A 15,246-nucleotide genomic window follows, 5' to 3' on the forward strand; every position below is an offset into this window, starting at 1 on the left:
ATAAATAACTAAATAATAAATAAATAAATCCCTTTTCTTTTAAAAAGAGCATATCTGGCTGCAGAAAACATGAAGAGCTATTCTAGTATCTCAGAATTTTTGACACTTTGTCTTTCTCAATAAACTGAAAATATCATAATATTCTGTTCATTCAGAAACTTTTGGTCAAATCAAACACTAAATTTAAGAAATTATCTAATTCTGGTACCCAGATGGAAAATTAATAATTTCTACTCTATGGCTGATGATTCCTGTTTTATTTCCATAGCTGAATATGCACTTAGCTCAGATTCAAATGTAAATTACAAATAAATACTAAAACATAACACATACAGAAGTCAAGAAATGATGCTTCAGAATGGCTGTGTTTGAAGGTAAAAGGTCAGAAGTAAATTCAAAAATAAATTCAGAAAGAATAAAGCCAAAATTATTTCCATTTGAGAAGCTCTGCTGTTTTGGAAAGTCATAAAATTTCAGCACTCATACTTTATTATAAATATGTTTTACATAATTCTTGTAAAACTTAAAGAACATGTAGAAGGGAAGTACTTCAATTAATTGAACAGGTAATTAAGGATAGTTTAACTGCATGTTTAGAAGCACCATACCAATGATGATCATACAAAATCATATAAATGTATTATGATTCATGTTAAGCGAACCAATACATATAAGATAAATGAGTAATCACTAGAGACATATTTTTCAAATATTGTTTAATGAGAGAGTTATATTGGTTTTTAAATACATTTGAAAGATAGCTCAAAGATGAATGCTTCTTGGACTGTAACAGATTGAGGTTGAAGTTCTAGTGAAAATTACACATTCTACTCATGTTTATGAATTTAATGCTTAAAGACACCATTTTTCTTTTTTTTGACAGGCAGAGTGGACACAGAGAGACAGAGAGAAAGGTCTTCCTTTGCCATTGGTTCACCCTCCAATGGCCGCCGCAGCCGGCGCGCTGTGCTGATCCGAAGCCAGGAGCCAGGTGTTTCTCCTGGTCTCCCATGGGGTGCAGGGCCCAAGCACTTGGGCCATCCTCCACTGCACTCCCGGGCCACAGCAGAGAGCTGGCCTGGAAGAGGGGCAACCGGGACAGAATCCGGTGCCCCGACCGGGACTAGAACCCCGTGTGCTGGCACCGGAGGCAGAGGACTAGCTCAATAGGAGCCGTGGCACCGGCCAGCAATGGGTTTTTATACTTACAATTTCAATGAATTTGTGCATAAAGTCTGGTCAAAAGTATTTTTTCATTATTGTAATATGACTATTACTGAGGTATCAAAGCAAATTCACTTGAAATACTTTGTTTAAAATGTTGGCTAATTTAACATTTAAAATCAAAATGAGAAGCATGCTTTAATGTATATACTATTGAACTCAACCTTTAGATTACATTAATTTCAAGAGAAAAAATATAACACTTTAGATATTTGTATCACAAAAGTTATAAACTACAAGTGTGACCATTTTGTACAAAATTTAGTTTTCATTTTCTGTCACATATTAACATTACAAAAATTGTCTGTTTTAAACTTTTGTCTTAGACGGATCAACTCAAAATGGAAGGTTACATATTAATCAATCATAATGTTGGTATTTAATCTTATTTCTTCTAATCAACTATAATTCAGGTGTTCCCCTCATCTTCAGTTTTGTTTTTTGCACTTTTAGTTACCAAGAGCTAACTGTGGTTGGGAGATATTAGAAGCACAATTCGGAAAGAAGCAATACAGAAGTTCAAAGTGTGTAACACTCCGAGTAGTGTGAGGAACTCTTGTGCTATCCTGTGCCATCCAAACTGGGACCCGAGTCCTTGTCTAGCATATCCATGTGGTATATTTCACCCATCCATTAATGATTTGGTAGCTTTCTTGGTAATGAAATGATCATCAAGATATCTTAGTGCTTGCATTCAAGTAAGAAGGTCAATAGGAGCCCAATGTCTATAGGATTCACCTCATGTCATTAGGTGAGTACTGTATAATCTCACATTATCACCAGAAGAAAGGGTAAATGTAGGACCATAAAAGTATTTTGAAAGAGAGACATACCAGTTTTATTACAGAATATACTTGGAATTATTCCATTTTATCATTAATTATTTTCTTATTAATCTCATGTTATGACTAATTTATAAATTATACTCTATTACAGTTATGTATATAGTGAAAAAACATAATATAAAATAGTATATACAAGAGTTGCAACTATCCCTTGTTTCAAGCATCCTCTGGAGGTCTTAGAGGGTGTTGGAGGAAGGTAAAGGGAGACTTTTCTATTTCCTACTCACTTCCTTGTTAGTAACACCATAAATGAAGAAAATATATAACCAGTCATTTTTAAGCAAATGTGTTATGTTACTATGTGGCATTACCCAACTTACCATGCATATTAGCAATGATAATTTAATTTCCTTATAAAATCAAAATAGGAATCACTGAACACTGCAGTCAGAAAACATAATACTAGATCTGAAAGGTACTTTTGAGATCATGCAGTCCAATGATGAAAAACCAGTTCTAACCATGACTTCTTGTTAAGTTCACATTCTGGAAGACTATTTTGAGAAAGATTCTGAGACTCAATAAGAAAAAGGGCTAGAATCATTTTTTGAGTTTTCTCCTGCAGAGACTGTAAAGAGGTGTCCTGCAGGACAGAGATGGGCATCTCTGTTACAGTACTCAGACCCGACCCTATTGCTCCACTAGTCCAGTAACCACAAACACACCTTCAAAACAATGGCAGACCCAGATCTCCAACCTGTGGCCCACTGCCCTTTTCACCACAACAAGGAAAAGACAAGGAAAGAGCTTTTCAAGGCAACTATCCTCACCACTATACTCCCAGCACTCCATGGAATATCTTTTGTTCGTAACTTCAAAATTTTGCATAGCAAAGATAAGACAGAGCTCTCCATAGAGGAGATCTGAACAGTGAAGTCTTCTGTATGTTGATGAAAAGAGGAGTACATCCACCCATGAGGGAAGGAAGAGCTCAGACACCTAAAATGACTCTGCACTGAGTGACTCAAAACTCAATCCCAATTGGGCACATAGCAAAATGGGTCTACAAGGTAAGCCATCATTTCCCACTCAAGGATGTTTTTGACATGCATTTTCTCCTATTACACTAATACAACATGCTGGTTACACTACAGAAGAAACAAATTGACTTGCTCTGGATCCCAGTCTGTATAAGACTGTAGGTGAAGGTTGGCATTAAAAAAGAGACTATAATTCATGACATCTGAAGAGACAATTGAGGAATAAAAAAAAAAAAAAAAGATTACCCTAAAAACAGAAGCAAAGCTTAGGGAGACAGTGTACCTTTTATAAGTTGTAGTCTTGACTGTTAAAAAAAAGACTGAAGTATTTAGAGTTTTAGTTCCCTAGAATGCATTTCTCAGCTATTTAGATATATTTAAGAAGTGAATTTAGAAGATCAGAGCGTGAGTGCACACCACACTTTTTTTTAAATGAAGGAATAAAAGCCAAGGAGTTCTCAGTGATTCTTTACTATTATTATCTCAAGCTCTGTGACTTATTTGTTTGAAGTACATGCACACACACACACACACACAGAGCCATATACAGAGACCGTTTGGAACACTGCTGGTTTTGTGACTCCAGCTGTTTGAGATGTAATGCTATCAAAGATGTTGGATTCTACACCTAAACTGCTGGAAGTCTACCCCCCCCCCCCTTTAATAGTAATTGCAATTAGCAACTCTTCCTCCTTCTGGTCATTCGGCAGTTATGGAAATCTAATTGGTTATATAAATTTAGTTAAGTGATAATTCAAGTGCAATATCTTTTTTTTTAATTTTTGAAGTTAAACAATTTGACTCCTCTTTTCTTATTAAGTAAAATGAGATTAAAAATAAAATCTGTAAAGGGTTTGGGAATTGATAAGCTATTATTGAAAACTCAGTGAGAACTTGGTGAACTGTATTTGGACGGCAGCATGCTTCTTGGGTATCTGTATTCCTTAGGAGTTCCTTTTGTGACTTATTTATATTGACCAATTTGTCCTCATATAACTTATTCCAAAGATTTTATGTCACAGCAGAGCTTTGGTACATTTTATTCATTGATTGCTATGGTTTTAATGTGTTCCCCAAAGTTCAGTGTTAGAAACTTGACCCCCAAAGTAGTGATCCTGGGGTCTAATGGGTGGTGACTGGGTCATGAGGGCACTGCCCTCTGCATGAATTAATGCTGTTATCAGGGGAGCAGGATCCTTATACTAGGATGAATTTGACAGGATCTTGCTTCTCTCTTGCTTCGCCTTTCCCTTCCACAATGGGGTAATGCAGCAAAAAGGTTGATCGTGAGTTTCCCAGTAAATATATAATTTCCAGATTGTGGCCTTTCATTAAGTTATATTATCTACTTATGGTATTTATTTGGGTGAAAGTTGTTAGTTTTTCATTATTAATAGGGATCTCTTCTGGTTACATTAGCATTAAAACTGCAGAGGAAGTACTGGATTGAGTAACACAGTAAAACACAACAACAAAAATTTAACTCTCTTATTTTAATTTCTTGATGTCCTCAAAATTTTTCAGATGACCTCAAAATCTGTTTTCACTTTTTCGAAAAGTAGGGGAAAATTAATATTTAAAACTAATTGCACTCCTTGACATAGCATGTTGAAAATCAGCTTGCTTTATAGGTCATGAAGTGCAAATGCATCAACTAGCATTTGTCTCAATCAATGTTTAAAGAATCATAATAAAAACAGTACATTATTAAATTGAAGGATAACTTTCCAAATTTTAGTTTACCCTTTATCTCTAATTTATATGCTAAATATGAACCTTTAGTCTTGTACATTAAACCTACTTAAAATTTATTTAGCTCTTCAAATGTTTTTAAGTTATTATAGAATAAAATTCTTTTACTTTCAGTAATGTTTGGCTCCATATTATGCTCATAAAGTTCTTTTTGCATAGCCTGCAGATTTATAGAATGATGAGTTTATGTAAAACAATATCTACCCCACCCTATCCTCCATAACTGAGGATGGCAGGTGTAGCATTCAGATCACAGGGAACCCGATGACTTCAGAAGGGGATATTTGTGTCATACTGGTGAAGTTTCATCTTTATCTTTGTCAGTCAGGAAAATCGAAAGATTAAACCTAATTGTGACAACAATGATAATCCAGATCATGTTATATGTTTGTGTTTGAAAGTTTTTCGACCAGCGCCTCAGCTCACTAGGCTAATCCTCTGCCTGTGGCGCCGGCACACCGGATTCTGTCCCGGTTACTCCTCTTCCAGGCCAGTTCTCTGCTGTGGCCCAGGAGTGCAGTGGAGGATGGCCCAGGTCCTTGGGCCCTGCACACCATGGGAGACCAGGAGGAAGCACCTGGCTCCTGGCTTCGGATCAGCGCAGTGCACTGGCGGCAATGTGCTGGCCGTAGCGGACACTTAGAGAGTGAACCAACGGAAAAAGGAAGACCTTTCTCTCTGTCTCTTTCTCTTACTGTCCACTCTGCCTGTCAAAAAAATGAGAAACAGTGACTTGATCAGCCCTCACCCTGACTGTTGAGGAGCAACTTGATATGTTATCCCTCTTAGTATTTTTTGTTTGTTTGTTCTACTTAATACTTTTGGTTGAATACTGTAATCAATACACAATTCTTCTTAAGTGCTGAAACTTAACTGAAAAGTGATCACTGTTAAATATAAGAGTGGGAATAAGAGAGGGAAGAGATGTGCAATTCGGGACATGCTCAAGCTGACTTACCTCAAACGGTAGAGTTAGAAACATACCAGGGGATTCCAATTGAATCCCATGAAGGTGGCATGTACCAATGCCATCTCCCTAGTCCCAGTGATCAATTTCTGTTCACAATTGATCATAATGATAGGACTAAGAACCAAAGGGAGCACATAAACAAGAATAGTGTCTGCAAATACTAGCTGATAGAATAAAAAAGGGAGGGAATGATCCAACATGGGAAGTGAGATACACAACAGACTCATAGAATGGCAGATGTCCTAAACAGCACTCTGGCCTCAGAATCAGCCCTTAAGGCATGCGGATCCGACTGAAAAGCCCGTGAGAGTATTTCAGGCATGGAAAGCCAAGACACTCTGGGGGGGGAAAAAAAAAAAAAAAAAAAAAAAAAAAAACTAAATGAAAGATCTCTGCGAGTGAGATCCCAGTGGAAAGATGGAAAGAACCGGTCATCAAAGAAGGAGGTACCTTTCTCTGAAGGGAGGAAAGAACTTCCACTTTGACCATGGCCTTGTCTAAATATGATCAGAGTCAGTGAACTCAGGGGGCTTCCATAGCCTTGGAAGCTCATGACAAGAGCCTAGGGTGATTACTGAGGCCATAAACAAGAGTGTCAATTTGTTAAGTCAACAACAGGAGTCACTGTGCACTTACTCCTCATGTAGGATCTTTGTCCTTAGTGTGCTGTACATTGAGATTTAAGGCTATAACTAGTACTCAAACAGTATTTTTCACTTTATGTTTCTGTGTGGGAGCAAACTGTTGAAATCTTTACTTAATGTAAGCTAAACTGATCTTCTGTATATAAAGAGAAACGAAAATGAATCTTGATGTGAATGGAAAGGGAGAGGGAGTGGGAAAGGGGAGGGTTGCGGGTGGGAGGGATGTTATGGGGGGGAAGCCATTGTAATCCATAAGCTGTACTTTGGAAATTTATATTCATTAAATAAAAGTTAAAAAAAAAGAAAAAAGGCGGCACCGCAGCTCACTAGGCTAATCCTCCACCTAGCGGCGCCAGCACACCGGGTTCTAGTCCCGGTCGGGTCGCCGGATTCTGTCCCGGTTGCCCCTCTTCCAGGCCAGCTCTCCGCTGTGGCCAGGGAGTGCAGTGGAGGATGGCCCAGGTGCTTGGGCCCTGCACCCCATGGGAGACCAGGAAAAAGCACCTGGCTCCTGGCTCCTGCTATCGGATCAGCGCAGTGCGCTGGCTGTGGCGGCCATTGGAGGGTGAACCAATGGCAAAGGAAGACCTTACTCTCTGTCTCTCTCTCTCACTGTCCACTCTGCCTGTCAAAAAAAAAAAAAAAAAAAAAAAAAAGAGAAAAGAAAGTTTTTCTGCCATTTTCTAGAAATTCTAGGAGCTGTGGATATTGTTTTTTATAATAAAAAATATCTTGAGTTCAGAACAGGCATTTTTCAAGCTGACATAATATTTACTGTATAACAGAAATTTATATCCTGTAAAAAGAACAAGATCCTGACTAAAAAAAAAAAAAACAGTGTTTATGTTTTTGTAAGAGTAAGATCCAGAAAGAAAAAATAGTAATAATTTTACATAGCATCTATCCATAATGTCATCACCAAAACTAAGGAGTCATTCTCAATTATTTTCTCCTTTATTTCCCATCTTCCATATCAACTTAATTTGTACATACTGCTAATTCTACTTCCTAAATATTTTCAAAGTTATTCTCTTCTTGAAGCATCTATTGGCAATTCACTAATTTAATCATTTTACAACTAATAAAGCTGTCTTCAAGATGGTATGATTTCACAGCTATCAACTTGACTTTCATTCATTCAACCTCACTACAAATATCTATTTTTTTAAAAAATCATTATACAATTTCCATAATTTGAAGATCAACAATAGAGAAGAGATGAACTATTATAGACAGGTGAAATCTAAGGATGAATAGGAGGAAAGAGAACTACACAAGACCTAGACAAGAATCCCAGAGCAGGAAAAAAAAAAGGATTAGTACATAAGTTAGTGAATGTTGAAGAAAAGTCTGTATCAACTTTAATTGAATGACCACTTTATTATGATTTTATAAGAGGTTAACAGTAGGAGTATGGGGTGAGGGAGTTACAGGAATTCTTTGCACTCCTTTTGTAGCTTTTTTGTGAATCTGAAACTATTTTAAAATTAAAAGTGAAAAACAGATAAAACTATCAAGGACTTACAAATTCTTCAAGAAAAAGCCCCGATTCTGGCATTGGCATATAAAATTCTTATGATGTGACCACCATAATATTTTCACACTTGTTTCCAGCTCCTATTTCTTGCTATCATAGCTTCCTGCTATCTTTCACTCTGCTGCCACCATCTTATTTATCCTTTATTTCTCCAGCAGTCTCCATTCCTACACAGAAAGGTGTTTCTGACATTTTAACCATACTCTCTTCTAATTCATAACTATGGTGCATAGCTTCATTTATTTAGGTCTTTTAAAATTTCTCTAAGCAATATTTTATAGAATTCAGTGTTATAGATCTTGCAGTTCTTTTGTCAGATTCATTCCTAAGTATTTTATATTTTTATAGTCTTTCATAAATTTCCAATTTTCATTGCTTGAATATAGAAATACATCAGATTTTGTATATTAATTTTGTATCATGAAACCTCATTAAAGTCATCTGTTCTATTTTCATTTCTGGTAGATTCTGCAGGATTTTCTACATAGACAATCATTTCATCTGCAAATTAAGGCAGTTTTACTTCTTTTATTTCTAATCTGCATGGTGCTTATTTCTATTTCATGTATTTTTACACTGGCCGATCCGAAGCCAGGATCCAGGAGCTTCATCTGGGCCACCTAAGTGGGTGCAGGGGCCATTTATGCTGCTTTCCCAGGCACATTAAGCAGAGAGCAGGATCTGAACCGGAGCAGCTGGGGCTTGAACTGGCGCCCAGGTGGGATGCTGGCACTGCAGGTGGTGGCTTCACCCTCTATGCCACAGCACTGACCTTGAGAGTTTTTTAAAATCAAGAATGGATGTTTGATTTTGTCAAAGTTTTTTTTGTATTTGCTGAGCATCAGATATGGTTTATAATTGGTAATATGTGTAAATACATTGATTTCTGAATGTTAAGTTATCTTTGGAAGGATAATACTGGCCTCAAGAAATAAGCTGGACTACTGTCACACCTTTTCAATTTTCTGACACAGTTTGTGGACAATTAAAGCCATTTCTTCCTTAAATGTTTGGGTGGAACACACCAGTGAACGTTTCTGGACCTGCAGTTTCATTTAGGAGAATATTTGTCAGTATAAAATTTTTCTATATTCAATTATTCTCTTTGTATTAATATCACATTAACCAAACCAAACCAAACCAAAAGGGATACAGATAAAACCAGCTTATCTGTTTCCTGTTGAGTAAGTTTGGTGGTTTGTGACATTCAAGGCATTTTCCCTTTTCATCTAAGCTGTTAAGTTTACAAGAAGGTGTTCATAATAATCCTTCATAATCTTCATAATATGTATAGAAACTGTGGTGATATTCCCTCTCTCTTTCCTGATACTGGGAATTTGTATCATTTTTCTTTTGCTCCTGATCAGTCCAACTGCATATTTATCAGTTTTACTATTTCCCAAAAGAAACAGCTTTGGTTTCATTGATTTTTTCCTGTTGCTTTCATGTTTCCTACTTCATTGATTTATAGTCTGACTTTGAGAATTTCCTTTATTTTGCTTAATTTGAATTTAATTTGTTCTTCTTTTCCAAAGGAATGATCATAATAAGTAGGCTAAGATCATCAGTTTCAGACATCTTTTCTAATATTGACATTTATTCCCATAGATCGCTTTCCAGGACTGCTTCAGTTTGCCTCTTTCTGTTGAATTTCCCCTAATATTCAAGTATGTTATAACTACCTTTCCTTTTGAAGCTATATTCTAGAAGCTACATCTATCATCCAGCCAACTTGACTTATATCTCCTGGATATAGCTTAATCTATTCCTGTTCTTCTTTTTAACAATGGATTGTTCTTCCTTTAATTTCTGTGTGTCTTCAGATTTTATGTGGGTGACTTAAAGACAATAGAGAAACTAAGGTAACAGTCTAAATGGAGAACAGATGAGAATGAGAATAGACTAAGGTATAGGTAATGGGTTCATCTCTTCTCCTTATCGGGATGGTAGTGCACCAATCAAGAAGTCTAGTCAGGAACCGGATGCTTGCTGCTCCTTCCATCACTATGTTCAGAGCATCACTCTAGTATTGGATTGTCCCTGCTTTATACTTAGGAAGGGACCAAGTTGGCTGAGATTTGTCTTGGGCGTCTCTGTTTCTCCTGCAGCTTGCTGCTGTCCTTTCACTGCTGTATCTAATGGAAGTCCCTGGATGAGTCTTTTCTTTTTTTAGATTTATTTATTTGGAAGAGTTAACAGAGAGGGAGAGACAGAGAGAGAGAGAGATCTTCTACTCACTAGTTCACTCTCCAGATGGCAGCAATGTCTGGGACTTGGCTGGGGCTGAGCCAAGCCAAAGCCAGGACCCCAGAGCCTGGAACTTTCTCTGGGTCTCCTACATGGGAGCACGGGCCTGAGCTCTTGGGTCATCTTCTGCTGTTTTCCCAGGCATATTAGCAGGGAGCAGGATGGAGAGTGGGGCAGCTGGAACACAAATGGTTGACCATGCTGGATGCCAGCATCGCAGGCGTCTCCCTTACCTGCTCTGCCTGGCTGAGTCCTGGCCCACCCCTGTGGCTGATGGCTGGTGTGCCTTGAGTGGTCCTGGGTTTTCTGCTGATCTGATCGAGTCTCAACCCAGACCAGCCTTGTGTACCTGGGCCCTGGGCCTACGGCTTTTCTCAATGCTGCTGCCCTCGCCCCAAACACTACTTTTTATCAATGGTTGGTTTCTGGAGATCATTCACAATTAGCTGACTTTGGCTTGATATCTGTGAAAGATCCCACGACCAACATGGTTTCTTGATTCTATTCCAAGTGGCTTCATCAGCAGCAATGGATCTTGGCAGGTTCTCCATGGATAAGAAGCATTTTGCCCCTTCCCCAAGAACTTAAGGTTTTTACTTTATAGGCAATAAAAGGTGGCTATGCTGTGATGTACTGGGTCTACTCCCCCAGCCCTAGGGCACCTGCTGCAGGCCTGCTCCCCTGAGGGGAGCTCTGTTTGATATCCTGCTGATCTCAACTTACTAGAGGGCTGTGGCAATGATTTGCAAAGTGGTACCAAGTCCCCTTGTTCCTGCTGTTCCAAACGCAGTGGCTCACATTTAGTTTTTATGAATTCATAAAAATTCTAAGTGGATTTTTACAGCCTGAGTGGAAGGCAGTAATCGCTTCTACGTTCTCTCAAGGTTCAGACTGCTGTGAGTTGTTTCTCCTTGAAGGAGCTTGTCGCTCTTCAACTTTGAGTTTCTTCGGTTACTTTGAAGTAAGCTATGGCTTGGGAAAGAATTGTGATTTTTTAGATTACATCTTGGCTCGATTTTTAGGGTGGGAGTAACATTCTTTGCACTTTTTTTTTTTTTTTTTTACAGCATAAGCTGTAAAAAGGAGGAAGCCAAGCTACCCTTTGGTGGTCACTATACCATTTTATATGTGCTGACTGCATTGTAACATTATAATTCTCTTTATCTACCAGGCTTGTTGTTTCAAGATTGCCTTTTCCACTGTTTCTTTTGGAACCCAGTATCAGGCACCTTGCAAACTCAATCAGTTTGTTAATTACATTTAGATAGGCAGAGAGAAAGGTCTTCCTTTGCCATTGGTTCACCCTCCAATGGCCGCTGCTGTGGCCGGCGCACCACGCTGATCCGATGGCAGGAGCCAGGTACTTCTCCTGGTCTCCCATGGGGTGCAGGGCCCAAGGACTTGGGCCATCCTCCACTGCACTCCCTGGCCACAGCAGAGAGCTGGCCTGGAAGAGGGGCAACCAGGACAGAATCCGGCGCCCTGACCAGGACTAGAACCTGGTGTGCCGGCGCCGCAAGGCAGAGGATTAGCCTAGTGAGCCGCGGCGCTGGCCGGCTATAAGTACTTTTGATTAGAGAGAGTGCAGTGCTTCTGAATATCACTGTGGATAATTTTGTTTCACTAATATTTCATTTCCTGGCAGAAATGTCTTCTTTCAGGCACACACATACACACTGCATGAAGAGAAATCACTCCTCTTCCAGGCAACTTCCTTTCTCAGGGTCTGTAGGCTTTGCTCCTGCCCTGACTTTAACCTTGACCTGAACTCCTGTTATTCTAAGCTTTGCTCAGTCTGCTTTGGCTACATGAGTCTCACCGATTATCTGTGAAGTTACTTTTCTATTTCCTCTACCCAGAGTTCTCCACTCTTACTCCCTCCATGTCAGTCTCCTGTTCTGCATCTCCTCTAAGAGCCTCCCCCTTACTATTTGTCTCTCGGCTTCACTTAATTTTTTCTTGAACAATTACCATCAACATTTACCATACCTGTTTGTGTACGTGTTTTATTCTTTCTCATATAAGCTATGCAAAAATAGGAGCTTTTGTTTTGTTTTGTTAATACCCAAATGTTGTATGCCCCAAAACCTAGGCTAGCAACTGACCTCTTGTGGGTTCTAGGTGAACAAGTCATCCATGAATGATTAACTGAACAGATAGTATAGTTGCAGGCTAATCTCCTAAGGACACAGGTTGTGTGGTAGTTTGGTTACACTATAAACATTCTTTTGGCCTTATTAGCTCAATTTCATGTTACTCAAAATCTGTCTCTTTACAGAAATTGTCCACTTCTGCTGATAAGAAGGTTCCTAAATAGAATCAACAAGAGTAACAGTGGCCAAGTGGAAGAATCTGTCCCTCACAACAAAGGTACTGGTTAGCATTCCCTATGCACACTATTGGAAAAACACTGATATTCTTTTGCAATGGGATTAGCAAATGCAAGCTCCATGAGATGAGAAATGTGTGCATTTTTTTTTTTAGCTCAGATGTGCTTGGCATACTCAAGATCCCAGTAAATATTTCTCATGGTGTCAATGCAATATAAATGTGATAGATTAGAATATTTATTCATCATTAATAACAGCATGTTTCTTGGAAACTTCTGCAGTACTGACATAACAAGCATTGAATTCTACCTTTTAATTCTGTGAACATGGACTTTAAAAGTCCCTGAAGTTTTCTGTGATAAAAATAATCTGTTGATGATATATGTTTTAGATACCTTTAAACTGAGCAGAAGATTCATTTTTGGTTTAAAGTGAATGCAAATATATTTGTGCTGTTTCTTTTATAACAACTATCAAAACTTATGATTGCGCTAATGTATATCCATTCAAATTCATTTTAAAAATGATTTAAAAATTTGTCCTCAATCTTTAACCTGTGATTTTGGTCTGGATCTCATTAAGACACATAGTTGGCAGAGGGAATTAGGTCACAGTTATCCAGCCATGAATCAGTGATTGCTATCAGTCTACTGATAGTCACATTTCGCTTCCCCTAACATGAACTTGGATTTATTCTGTGCCAAGAAGTAATTGTTTACCATCTGCAGGTTATTTTCATATTCTAATTCCACTAATAATGCCTTTTGAGGCATATCAGCATCATTTCTATTTCCAGAGGAAAAAAACTGGGTGCTTTGGAGCGCTATGGAACAGTGCATAAGGCCAGAAGCACTATTTCATAGTTAGCTTGGCCCCTGCTAGCAGCAATTCCGATGCAAAAGGAGGTAATTCCTGAAAAGTATGGCATCCAATTTGTAGCAACTTTTTTAAACAACAGCTTTGCACTTAGTCACCTGAATTGCTTTTTCTTACTTCTTCTTCTTTTTTTTTTTTTTTTTTTTTTTTTTTACCAGCATGCACAAGTTGTTGAAAGGGCCTGTACTGAAGCCTTTGACACTAATTCCTGTGTGCAACTCGATCATGTTTCCTCTAAGGGAAGATAGAAAATCAAAGTACGGGGCTGACACAACAATGTTCCCAACTACTGACTTCAATGTGAAAAACAAACCAAAGAAACCCTCAAAAGACAACCAACTAAGCCTCCTCTACGCTTTCTGTAGCGCAGATCCTGCTGCTTTCAGAGAAAACGCATGAATAAATGTGTTTACTCTGAAATTCAGAGACCTAGGGTGGAAGTGAGGAAGCTTGATTTTCAGTCTTAGTTCACTGTGAATCTGTGCTGTGTCTTGGGGCAAAAGTCCACTTTTTCTCTGTGGGTTTTGGTTTCTTCAAGCATTGAAGTGGTGATTAGATGCTGTTCAAGGCACCTCTCCCAGGAGACACTGTGTAATTCTTTCTTACTCTCTTTTCCTCGCTTCTGTTACTGCCCAACCCTTCCTCTAGGTCAGAGTTTTTGTGTTTTTCGACAGTGATTTAAATATGGAGAGACAGTTAAAAAGTTCACAGAATTGCATGTTATGAAAAAGACATGCAGAGATTTCAAAATCTCTCGCACCAAAATAATTGTACTTTTGAATTCCGTTTTCCCAAGAATGCTTTGAAATTCTCTTGTATCAATGACTTATTCTAAGGACATACTAAAATGTTTTCCTGTGTCTCAAGATGTTGGGATAGGAGCCTTTCAGAAAGTCTTGTAGGCTACAGACGACAATGGATTTTATTCATAATAAGCCTCTTAACATGTGCTGGCCTTAGGACGTTGTTTTATTTTCCTCCCTCACTATGTATGATTTATGGGACTTTCAGAGGAAGGCCTACTACTTACAGTGAAACAACTTTTGGCTAAGTGTGTCTAATATGTACTTGTGTATTATATGAAGTGACTATGTATCTCATTAAACTTATTGCCTTATTCCTTCTGTTCCCTAAAAGGAACAAAGGTAAGACTCGACCATTACACTCAAACCACCAATAACTTTTTCTTTCTTTCTTTCTTTTTTTTTTTTTTTTTAAGAGCTATGACAGGTCACTTTGAAAAGGAAATTGGGTTTCATGTGGATTTATATCAAGGCAGCAATCTCTAGAAATAACAAGTCTTAAGAAGCCTTTCTCTCCCCCCATGTGTTTTCATGAAACACTGCAATGTTTTATGCTTGACAGTACCTACTATGACACACCACTCTGAACTCTTCCCACAAATGATATTCAGAGAAATGGTTTTAATGAGAGTTAGATGTTCTCTTTGCAAAGAAATATTTTGTTCACAGAGGTAACAACATACTTATATTTTTGCAAATTTCAAAATTTCATTCCAAAGCCTTTTAAAATCTTTTTAGCACCAGAAGTAACAAGAAGTAAACAGTAGTCATTACACCCTCTTTGCCTCATAAGACTTTCCAGACATATATCTGAAAGTTCTATAACAATAGCACAGTTATACTTAATTATAATTTCTATTGCTATTGTTCATATGACTGTCCTCTTAATTAAAGGGCCGTATAGTTTCAGTATGTGATTATGATAGATCATAACGACTTGGAGATTAAGACCTATGTGGCCGGCACCGTGGCTCAATAGGCTAATCCTCCACCTTGCGGCGCCGGCACACCGGGTTCTAGTCCCGGTCGGGGCGCCGG

At 38.3% G+C, this 15,246-nt stretch overlaps 1 protein-coding gene across 4 annotated transcripts in view; it reads right to left on the reverse strand.

Annotated features, from left to right (window-relative positions):
* Window positions 1-15,246, reverse strand: part of GRID2 (glutamate ionotropic receptor delta type subunit 2) — a 1,616,513-nt gene that overhangs the window by 802,556 nt on the left and 798,711 nt on the right. The gene's annotated exons all lie outside the window — the stretch shown is intronic.

Source organism: Oryctolagus cuniculus, chromosome 8, assembly GCF_964237555.1.
Source record: "Oryctolagus cuniculus chromosome 8, mOryCun1.1, whole genome shotgun sequence".
NCBI classification, from domain to species: domain Eukaryota; kingdom Metazoa; phylum Chordata; class Mammalia; order Lagomorpha; family Leporidae; genus Oryctolagus; species Oryctolagus cuniculus.